This window comes from Petromyzon marinus, chromosome 46, assembly GCF_048934315.1.
Source record: "Petromyzon marinus isolate PM22_M1 ecotype Great Lakes invasive population chromosome 46, UKy_Petmar_22M1.pri1.0, whole genome shotgun sequence".
NCBI classification, from domain to species: domain Eukaryota; kingdom Metazoa; phylum Chordata; class Hyperoartia; order Petromyzontiformes; family Petromyzontidae; genus Petromyzon; species Petromyzon marinus.
The window spans coordinates 6047194-6059081 of NC_133712.1; the positions used below are offsets into that span (position 1 = coordinate 6047194).

Sequence of the window (11888 nt, forward strand, 5' to 3'; positions counted from 1 at the left end):
CTCGTCTCGGCTCCATTTTGGGTCGCCTCATCGACTGCCTCAATTGAAATATGAAATTCCTCAATATCCAGAGGCTTGATGTCCGCATCAATTCTGGTCTCCGACTCTGGGAGGGGGTCAGCAATTGATGCTGTCGAAGACACAGCAGTGTTCACATCTTCCACCTGAATGCTGCATTTTGTGGTGGATGTTGAGCTAGTGGCTGTAGGCATCTCCACATCCAAAATGGTTCCGGCGCTTAATGCAACAGAAGCAGAAGCCAGGAAGGCGTCAGTCCTTGGCTCAATTAAGGGGACTGCAACGGCGGCTGGAGATGGAAGGAAAGTGGCAGTGGACACCTTAGTGGCCAAAATGGGAATTGCCACTCCGGAAGAGCTGCAGCAAACTGATTCGACTGGAATTTGGCCAGGAGAAGTAAGTTGTGGAATTGAGGGAAGGTGGCAAGGTGCTGGAGCCGGGATGAAGAAGTTGTTGGGGTCCGAATCCAGCCAGCATAATTGGTAGGGGTCCATTGTCTTGGAAGGGATGTTGTAGGGGTCCAGAATAGGGAAGGTCTTGGTTGCAGGAGCCAGATGGGAGTTGATCTTGCATGCTGGTGCCTGGTGAAGTCCAGGTGGTGGAGCTGGAGCTGCACTCATCCATGGGTGCTTGAGAGCACTTTTCAGAGTTAGACGGTCATTTGGGTTCCAGCTGAAAACAAAGAGACAAGTACCGATGAGAAGATCAGCAAAATATACATACCCAAATGACACATTATAGTGATACAATAAACTTACATCCACTTGATAAAGTATCTAAGGGTTTGCAGGTATGTGAATATAGGTATGGTAAGTCCACGCTCAAAGTGTGCGTACACAACGTGTTATCGCTAAAGTAAAGTTCTTCCATTCGGGAACGGGCTTTCTGAGCGGTTCATGACAAACAACTTTATTCAGCTGCATGGCTGAGCAGTATAGGAATTCTAGGTATATGCGCGGAATAATATAATGATATAGTACGTGGTGGCGTACCCTCATCACAGTTTTTTTTCTCGCCATGGGATGACTGCAAGCTAATTTTATAGTGAAAATGTGCAAATGTGCATGGTTTTTATTTGTTTATCTCTGTAATGTGTAAACGGTAATTCCTCACTAAATGCATTTTTTCTTAATACAGAACATCTACTAGCGCGTTAAATGAGGATACAGTACTGCATTTGCCCTTTCATTCTTTACCTAGTTTCTTCTGCAGAGATATGCAAGATAGCTGTACATTGCAAAGGGGATGCATATTCCCTTGTGATATAGAAATTGACTGGAATTTTGTTACAGTTGAGGGAAACTTAAAGAGTGGGACACTCACCATAGGATGGAGCTGATGAAGTCCAGGAACAATGGGTCTCTCGTTTTCAGAAACTTCTTGAGTCGGCAACACTTAGGGGTCTCCTGCAGACATTCCTTGGTCAGTTGCCCAAAGAAGTCTGCAGTGGGTACAATCGCAAACGATGTCATGCATTAAAATATTATTAATGTGCACAAGGCTGTGATGTACAACGAAGGCTGTGAAGGACGTGGGGAAACAACCCAACTTTCACGTCATTGTGCAGCCAGACGAGTGATGTTATAACACCTAATCGCATATTAAAATTAAAATTTGCAGTACTCACTGAAATACCGAGGACCGTCTGGTGCAGCGTGCAGCATCTCAAAGGGTGGTGTTCCCACAATCTGAAAATAAACGATACATTTGCTCTTATGTCACTGGCGAGTTAAGAGGCGTTTTCTGTACGTACTTACATACATGGTGTGTATCCTATTGATTGAATTATTCATTATTGAGTAATCACTTGATTTCACGTAATATGAAGCTGTTTAAAATTGAATTTGTACTCAAAGTCAAATGAGCATTGAGGCAGTGATCATAGCCTGGCTGCAGCCCTGAGTCAGTGGTAAAACTCCATTCATACGTCACAGGTGAATATATCTCTATGACAACCAATGTCGACTTCCCTAAAAAGTAGTACTCATTTTATCAACACTGTAGGGCTGAATAAACCCCAACCAGATTTGAACCCACAATCTTTCGCTAATAAATATACAAAATTATACAATTAATGTTACCTTTGTGAGGCCAGCGATCGCCTGAATCTTGCTGCTTATTGACATCAGTCGTTTGCCGACAGATATCTCAGCTAGTATGCACCCGGCAGCCCACATGTCAATTGATGTTCCAAACGGCTGGCCCAGCAAGACTTCGGGAGCGTTGTATCCGTGCGTCCCAAAGGAATAACCGGCTGGAGAAAAATAAAAAAATACAATATTGCTTAGGTGGCCTGTAGGAGTCATAGTTTCACTAAAAGAATCCCCAATGTGTTCGCACCCTGTCCTGCATGATATGTGATAGTTTTCAAGTTTCAAGTTTTCATTTATTAGGTATAGCCCTGTGAGCCATGCGGCTCTTAAGTCGGGTGCAACCGCAACAAACAAAATATGACAGGACGTGATTTTACACGGAAGTGGACATTCCCAATGCACGGTTGTGAATTGGAGGTTCTAAGGAGTTGTGAGCATTCCCTTAATACCTCGTGTGGAGCTACCATGCACAGGCATCACTGCGTGAGCTCTTGTGATATCTGCTATATTAATTTCACATCAGCATCGTTCACACAATTTGCATGAACGACGATATATAAAACACAAAATTATTCCAGATAACAGGATCTGTAGGAATATTTAGAAATGCGATGATGTGTATAAATGTATATAAAGTGTAACTTACGAAATTCAGATTCAAAAAAACTTCCTCCGAAGTCGGCCAATCGGATGGCTGCCGTGTGGTGATCTTTCACCAAGATGTTTTCCTGAAAAAATTAAGAAAACGGATGCATTATTTGTATTGTATTTAACCAAATGAGAGTCCATTAAGATGATTCCTGTCTGTATGGAAGAATGGCGTTCATTTTGTGCACTGTACATCTAACGTTATAAGTGTAAATGAATTATTTCTCGAGTCGGAAGCAGGGGGATCAAAAATTATCGTAAAGATGATCCAATACAACATCTTGTACTGAAGTTGGTCATGAAAACAAAACACTTATAATGGGAAGAATTGACATGGCGACTCTTCTCATCGGCGCGAACCGAGTTGTTCCGCAATTCAGGATGGTAAAAAAAGAAAAACCTGAATAATTACGTACAAGAATGAAAATAGGGTCACGGATAATTGGTGTTTCTGTGGACTCTACAGCTGCCATGGATAATGGGAGTCATAGGTAATATGATCACGGATAAGAGCTCTTCTGTATGAGGCAGCTGTGATGGGAATTCAACTGGCCACCACGTGGCAAAGAGCTACAGGTGCATGAGGCGCATACACTGCTCGATATGTTTAAAAGATCACCGTAAAGGTGCAGGCCTGCAATTATTTGCTCACCCCTCTACTTCCAGAAAGGCCTCCATCATTGAGTAGGTCGAGAGAGCTACTTAAATGGTTTTGGGATACTCATATACACAGCCAAATGTCTCAAAAGTGGTCGGAGTACCCACACTTTACGCCACCACTTGTGACGTTGTGATGAACTGTGTTGTACTTATTTATACTTCTGGGTGTATAGAGGTGGTGGGTGGGTGGGTGGTTGGAGAGTTGGGATTTCAGAACCTGTCCACTGTTGCAATTGCCAAGCCGGGAGATCAAATTGAATTGATTCCCTCTGGGTTTAAAGTCTAGTGTGCTACCCATGACACCATGGCAGCGTCCCTTAGACCTGCTTAATTCCTCTAAAAGAAATGTAATGATAAACCCTTACCAGCTTGAGGTCCCCATGGACTACGCCGTTCTTCTTCAGGAAGGCCAGCACTTCCATCAGGGATCGGGCGTATCTCTTGACGGAGGACAGAGTAAATGCTCCGTTCGATTTCACCACGTCTAAGAGGCTGCCCGCGCTGACAACGGAAAACGCACAACACAGAGTGCAGGATGGTTAATTAAACACAGCATCAAGCACAAAGGCACCAGCACATCCACACATGCACGGCAAGTCCTAGAACACTAAAGGTGAGGTAAGACATTCGAGGTGTAACAATGCATGGAATACGTGCTGACTGCAGATAGTTGTTTTCTTTTTTGCAAACTGGTTACGAAATGGTTAATGCATCTGCTTCTTAACAATGCAGTGTAGCATAGCTAAGGATTGAGCACTGATCGAGATGAAGCAGCTGCCAAGCTTGTAGTTTTACACATCCTGTAAGTGTCACGCTTGTAATGGACTTAGTGTTCTTACTTGATGTAGTCCAACACGAGATAATGGTAATCTCCCACGACGAAGTTTTCCTCAAGCCGGATGATGCTTTCGTGTCTCAACATCTTGAGGAAGCCAGCCTCGTTATATCCTTCCGCGTCCGTGACGCTGCGTGAAGAAATACAAACACTTTTGAGAATGTCGAAAATAGGATCATCATTAAAATAGAATGCTTCATGTCGAGGTAGGCACACGTGAGTTTGTGTTGCAGGAAAACTTTTCAGTGAAGATTGTGATGCACAATCATGACTTGGTCTCTCACCTTAATGTGGAGTCAATCATCTTGAGGGCCATCTCCTTGTGGTTCCTGTGGTCCCAGCATCTGAACACCTGGCCAAATGTTCCTTCACCCAGTTTTTCCAAAACCGCATAGCGATTGTTGAGGAGATTTGTCGCCATCTGGTCAAGAGGGAGTGGTGCAGAAGAGTGCAAGCAATCAGTACAAGTGGCCGTTTTGACAGTAGTTTCCTAACTCCTCATTACTCTTTAAATTGAAATTAGTTTCAATAAAAAAATCCACATGGGGTTAACTCAACCCGGCATGCCCCTTGGGTTCATTAAATAGGTTCGACTTTTTCAGTCGCTCAAACGGTGCTGGACAATTGTTGCACCCAGTCTCTTCAAATGTAAGTAAGTACAGCCCTGCAATTGCTTGCTCATACAGCTTATGGTGAAAGGGCCTCCACGAGAAGGATCTCTATAGAGTAGTCTATCTGCTCTTTCCCCCTAATGAGACGTATTGATAGAGGTGGGAGTCGCCACACTCGACCACATCACACACGACTTGCTGCCAAACTACCACCTGTGGTGTAACATTTTCACTTCTGGGTGAACATTAAATACACCCAAGAGGAGTACATCCGTGGAGATGGAGCAATGAAATCAGCTCGTTTTTAGATACTAGATGGATTGTTGCATCAAAGGACTTGTGGGAGATGGTAAAGGCTTATCAGGCCTTCATCCACCAATGAATTGATCATGTTTGATGATAGCCTTTATTTCCTGCTTGCATACATTCAGCAAGTTCACAACATTTCTCTCCCTTATCTACTCCTCTCATATCGCTAAATAGGTATCTTAAGTTTGGATATTTTGTGAACTCTCTTTTATAGTTATTTCTTGCCTATATATCTCATTCATACTATGTCTCTTGGCTACAACTCCTTACACCTCTAAATCTTATTTGTATCTAGTTTTATCTAATTGTACGACTTAATTTTGTCCGTATCTCATATCATATCCCTACATGTCTTTGTCTTGTTTGTGTCCTAATTTCATCTCTCTGCATCACCTATGTAGGTGTGATACACACGTGATAAAGCTAAATCACAGGCATAGGTATGCAGTACAGACAGGAAAAAGAGCTTCATAGCTCACCGGATTTCTCCAGCATAAATAAAGATTCTGATATCTTTGATTTGAAGCTTTCGTTACTGCAGGAATCCATACTCTCTGGTTCTTTCGGTAAAAGTCATGTAGATAGTAAAAAAAATAATGAAAGAAATCACGACGTTTCGGTCGCAACACAAGCGGCCGTCTTCAGGTGAGAAAAATTATCTGCTGTTGTGGTTTTATATAGGCACGGGGAGGAGGAGTTTGGCTGTAGAGAGGGGGAGGGTTTGTGGTGTGCATGGACGTGTAGGGCTGTAGAAATTAGCAAGTAAATTGACTTGTAGTCATCGGACAACAAGACACACGGGTGGGTGAGTGAAAATCAGAGAAGATGGATTCAGATTGAGCAATCATTGGAAGGATGTGATCAACTACGTTATATTTTAACTGCTATGATTTTCACTCACCCACCCGTGTGTCTTGTTGTCCGATTACTGCAAGTCAATTTACTTGCTAATTTCTCCAGCCCCACCCGTCCATGCACACCACAAACCCTCCCCCTCTCCCCTGTGAACCTCTACAGCCGAACTCCTCCTCCCCCCCCCCCCCCCCCGTGCCTAACCCCTACAGCCAAACTCCCCCCCCCCCGTGCCTAACCCCTACAGGCAAACTCCCCCCCCCCCCGTGCCTAACCCCTACAGGCAAACCCCCCCCCCCCCCGTGCCTAACCCTACAGGCAAACCCCCCCCCCCCCGTGCCTAACCCTACAGCCAAACTCCCCCCCCCCCGTGCCTAACCCTACAGGCAAACTCCTCCCCCCCCCCGTGCCTAACCCTACAGGCAAACTCCCCCCCCCCCCGTGCCTAACCCTACAGGCAAACTCCCCCCCCCCCCGTGCCTAACGCAACAGCCAAACTCCCCCCCCCCCCCGTGCCTATATAAAAACGCAACAGCAGATAATTATTCTGTATTACACGGACGGACACATGAATCTATTGCAGGCTGGTACACTCAGTTTACAACTTCGTTCCTACCAGTATAAAATAGATTCTTACCTTGCGTTGAGAAAAACAAAAATATCTTGAAGTTTGGAGACGCGATTCTGCTGCTCGCGGCCGTCGTGGGAGCCCAATCGCGTAGAAGTGAAGTCGCCCCGCCCACGTAATGACGCTACGCTGCCCAGCCCCTCCCCCTTCCGGCGTAGCCACGCCCCCTCCAAACTGTGGCCCCGCCCTCCCACGCCACTCTCCCAACACGGCCCCGCCCCTATGTCTCTCCCACTGTCACGGCTTCTGTACATAGACGCCCGCGTTCTGTATAAATATATTTCCCCAACTCTGTACATTTGTAAATATATACACGGAGTGAAACATTTCTGAACATCGATTTTAATGTATTTAATTCAGTGAATGCAGTGTGAACTGAAATATAGCTTTTGTGTTATGGTCGAAACGTGAGAATTTTTATTGTTTTTTATATATTTTATTATTTTATTGTTTCCCTTCAACGTGACTTTACCGAAAGAGCTAAGATTATGAAATATAGCTATTAATATGTATATCCCTGCTAACAGCGTCAGTTATATTTTAAAAATATGTAATGATAATATAACTTTTTTGCGAATGTTTTTATTATTGTGTTAGAGTTATACCAGCGATAATTGATCGAAATTATATGCGATATGAAGAAGGGCCATTTCGCAGACTATCCGTTTTCCTTTTCAGCGGTGTTAATGGCGAGTGTGTTGAGTTTTGTTTCGTGTTCGTTTTTGTTTGGCTGTTTTTGCTATAATTTCTATTTTCTGCACCGTTGTACATGTACATGTTTTCACTCTATCGCTTTTGTCATGTTGGTGACCCAGGTCTTGCGCTCTTCTCACCTGGTGAGCCTAAACGTCAAACCCAATCAACGAATCGTTCATTCTTTACACATCGATAGACACCCCTGTATCTTGTTCAACTTTTCCATACCTTAATTTTGTAACCTAATTACGATCCAAACTTGATTTGAAGCTTTCGTAACTGCAGGAATGACTCTTTGGTTCTTTCGGTAAAGTCACGTAGAAAGAAAATAAAATAAACAATAGAATGACATTTCGAGTCCTATTCGGCTGTCTGAAATGCTTTCTTTACGATATTAGGAAACCACTGGTGATATGCACTTTTAAATCTAGATTAAAAACTAACTTATAAAAAAATTGTGTTTAGTTTGTCCTTCCCCCGCATCTCCAATTAGCACGGTTGAATGCAGACGGTGCGAAATAAGTTCAACAACAACCTCCATTCGTCACTCCGTGGCGGTGACATCACCACGGTGATTATGCCAGGCGAAGTGCACTTTAAAGTGAGGCGACTGGCCGATTGCACCACCTGTGCACCCAACTGTGCCCACCTACTATGTTTAGCCACCTGGCGCTTGCTCGGGTTTGTGAGCGTCGCTCCATAGCCCTCCGTTCATGCTGAAGGGCGACTGCCTCCAACTACCCAGTAGCGTCCTTCACAAGCCTCCTCCACAGAGGCCGATCTTGACACCGCTGGTACCAGTCATCGGAAAGCACACTTAGCTCTACATCCTCTTGTACCACATGATTACATCTCTTCTCGAGCCCCTGCCACGTCCATTTGGCCCCCTCTATCTGGCTAAACAAAAGCTATTTAGGCATGCGGTGGCTGTACATGCAGGCTCTATAACCCAGCCAACGCAGCCTTGCCTGCCGGAGCTCACCGATTAACTTTGTCGAGCTCTTTCAAGGATTTGTGAGGTCCTCACACAATCCAGCCTGGCTAAACCCAGGATGGATCGTAGGCATGCCAGCCTGAATGTGTCTTACTGGCGAAGATGTTCCATTGGGGGGGGGGGGGTCCGCTTTTCCGCAAGAATACAGGGCATGACGGTGGCCGTGAATACCCGAGGCTTCATGTGGAGCAACAGACCAGGAAACTTCCACACAGCTTTACCCAGCCGATGAACAGATGCCACTCGACTGATTCGGAGTGAGACTTTGCTATCAAATCGGAGCTGGTCATAAGCACACTGCCCAGGTATGGAAAACTCTCCACTCTCTCGACAACTGCCCCATCACCAATCGGGAGTTGAGGGGGTGGAGTGTTTGATGGCACAAAATACCCAGCCAGGTGCTTAGTTTTGGTGGGGCTGATGGTAAGTTTATAGCACGCTCCAGGTCTAGCAGCAGCGCTTCCAACTTCTTCTAAGTGAACAGCAATCACTAGATCATCAGCATAATGATTGTGAGCAGTCAGGGACTCCAAAAGCATGAAGAAAAAAGTTCAACATTCATTACCACTCCCCACCTTAAACACCTACACACACAGCGACAAAAGACACGTTTGACAAAGTCCCTCCTGCAGGAGAGAAGGCTTAAAAACGTGAAACCAAATTTATTTTTACATCATTTCTTTGCGGTCTACTTGTCAGCACCACAACATCCATGTGGGAACAAGTCATTAAACTGGTAATGCAGGGGGTGCAGGGTTATCAAAAAAGCTTGCGCTTATGTGTGCACATGTGAGTGCTAACATCTATGTTCATGTGATTCTGTTAGAGTGCATGGGCATTGCACGTGTGAAAACTTATTATTTACACGCGCAGGACATGAGTTTCTCATTATTTGATGGAAAGTATTAAAGCTGGTTTATCACTCATTTTGCTGGTGATGCTCAATGTAGCTAGCTGTAGCTGGTATTATCAGCTGTTAATGATAATGTGAGATGATGTTGGTGACACTGGGTGTGTTTTGGGGTGTTGCCGTTGAGTCTGGGTGTTACTGGCCACACAGGGTACTTGTATCCGTGTGTTGTTAACGTCGCAGTTACAGGAGACCCTGTGTGACTCGAGCAGTTGGTATAAACTACGCGTCTTATTTGTACTCTGGTAGACTTTAGGAGTTGCTGTGAACTGTGTTGTTAGAATTTACTGGCCGAACAGATGTCGCTATCAACTCCCATGTATTGTTAGATACTCCAGTTGACTCGGTGTTGCTGTTAACTGCGTGTTGTTCGAATTCGCCAGTTGATCCTGGATGTTGCTGTTAATTGCGTTTGTTGTTGATGTCGCCTCGTATCAATGGGAGACGTTTGTTGTCCGCCCTGCACCAATGCCAGTTCACTCCCCTCCAGGACTCTCACCGCCTCTCTTTACATCTTCATTTTTTCGGCCACGCCTGCCGGAAGCCTCCCCTGCATCACGGAGAAGTGAGCAACCGCGGGTCGCACTGGGATGAAAAGTGGAACACTCCCGACCCACATGCCGGCCGCTCAATATAGGACCACAGAGCTTGAGCAATTGTTGGCACTGGTTCTGGCTATTTACCCCGCTTGTCTGTGTATTATCATGCCTCCACGCGAAAACTGCATGTGTTACAAATTCTACCACGTTTATAGATGGAATTTTCATGCAAGATGCTAAATACATGCAGAATATTATTATTTTTAAGATGTGGAGGGACACACACACATGGAAATGCAAGCATCAGGATTTGAGGACACAGATAGTGACCAGTGAATAAATTAAGAGAACAGCCGCCATTGAGTGATGTGACCGTAGCAGCTGTGCCAGGCTAGGTGCATTTTGAGATTATGGAACACAAAATCACCCACATGGAGATATGCAGACATGTGCTTGGCACAGAGGCACATGAAAACGAATGGTTCTTCAGAAATATTATCTGGCGGGCTACAAAAAGTTAGCGATGTAATATCACGTGCCACGCGTCCATGTTACGTCACATGACTTATTTACGTCATGTCAGCTATGTGACAGCTAATGACCATAGTTTGTCTCCAACTCTCATCCCTATCTCTTGCATATCACTTTTCATCTCACTAACCTGTATCTACAGGTTTCCACAGTTGATTCAGGTTTGGTTTGTGCGATTTCACGTATATGCGACTTACCTATTTCTCCACAAAATTCGCTACATGTCTTTTGAACTCACTCTATATGCCACTTTGCGGTCAGATGTGACACAACATTGCATGTGTACGTATATACTACTCGGCAGGACGCTGTCTTGTGCGGTTTTACTTTGTGTGCCCTTTTTTTTGGAACGTATCCACCGCATAAAGTGAGGGAAACCTGTATTTATACCTCGGCAGGCCACTACAAAAGCCTTCACGGGCCAGATGTGCCAGTGGGAGAACCCTGTGTGATGACATGTGCTATAACGCATCGGTGACACACCGACACGCATGGTAACAATGCTACAGGGGGGCACGTGAAGACACAAGCAGACACGAAGTACCACTGACACAAAGCAACACTGTTGACACCGTTGACACTGAGACACACAAAGGCAAGCAGATGCATGTGCAGACACAAAGGCATACGTATACACAGGAACACACGTGAAAATGCACGGAACCGTGATCTATGATCTAAAGGAAGACGCAGCATGCGTAGTGACACGGAGGGACATGGGGACATGCGGGGAACTAACCGAGAGAAGGTGGGACATTACAGAGACGTGTGGGTACACATTTAGACATGCGGCGACCCACAGGGACACACAAGGACACGTGGGGTAAACATTTAGATATGCAAGGTCCGACGCGGACACAAAAGACACGTGAATGCACGTAGGGCGACGTAGGTGATGGGAGAGGGATCTCCAACCGGCCACTGTGTCCCTGCATGTACGTCATGCCCCGTGCCGATCCTCTGAAGACTGTACGACCACCTTGCCCCCGCCCGCACAACTTATGCTGCACAAACACACAACGAATACACGCAAATGTGTACTCAACATCAAACACACACCACACAATGTGCATTCATGCGCACAACAGACACCACGCACACGACACAAAAAGCACGCGGAGCACAAAGATTCAACACACTGCGCAATGCACTACACGACGTGTATCGTGGTAATGGTGGTGGGAATGAAGATGATGTTGACAGTGGTACCAATGAATGTGGTTATGATGGTGGTGACGGCATTAATGATGGTGTTAATGACGTTAAAGGTGAAGGCAACACTGGTTACAGAGATGATGGTAATGGTGTTGATGGTGACGGTAACGGTGATGGTGATGAATATGGTGGTTATGACAGTGATCATGGTAGCGGTGATGGTGTTAAAAGTAGTGGAGATAATACTTTAGTTGTAGGGGTGATGGTTGTGTTATTGATGGTGATGGTGATGACAATGATAGTGGTGATGATGGTGATGAATATGGGAGTTATGATAGTGATGTTGGTAGCAGTGATGGTCATGATGGTGATGATGGTAGCTGTAATGGTGTTGATGGTAGTGGTGATG

The 11888-nt window shown here is 45.2% G+C and overlaps 1 long non-coding RNA gene across 1 annotated transcript; it reads right to left on the bottom strand.

Moving 5' to 3' along the window:
- Positions 1-252: 252 nt before the first annotated feature.
- LOC142930963 (uncharacterized) lies at positions 253-3197 on the bottom strand. Its single transcript, XR_012946960.1, has 4 exons — positions 2758-3197; positions 2100-2272; positions 1342-1706; positions 253-690 (listed from the first exon to the last, which is right to left on the bottom strand). It is a non-coding gene; the product is annotated as an uncharacterized LOC142930963 (long non-coding RNA).
- Between the last annotated feature and the right edge of the window lie 8691 nt (positions 3198-11888).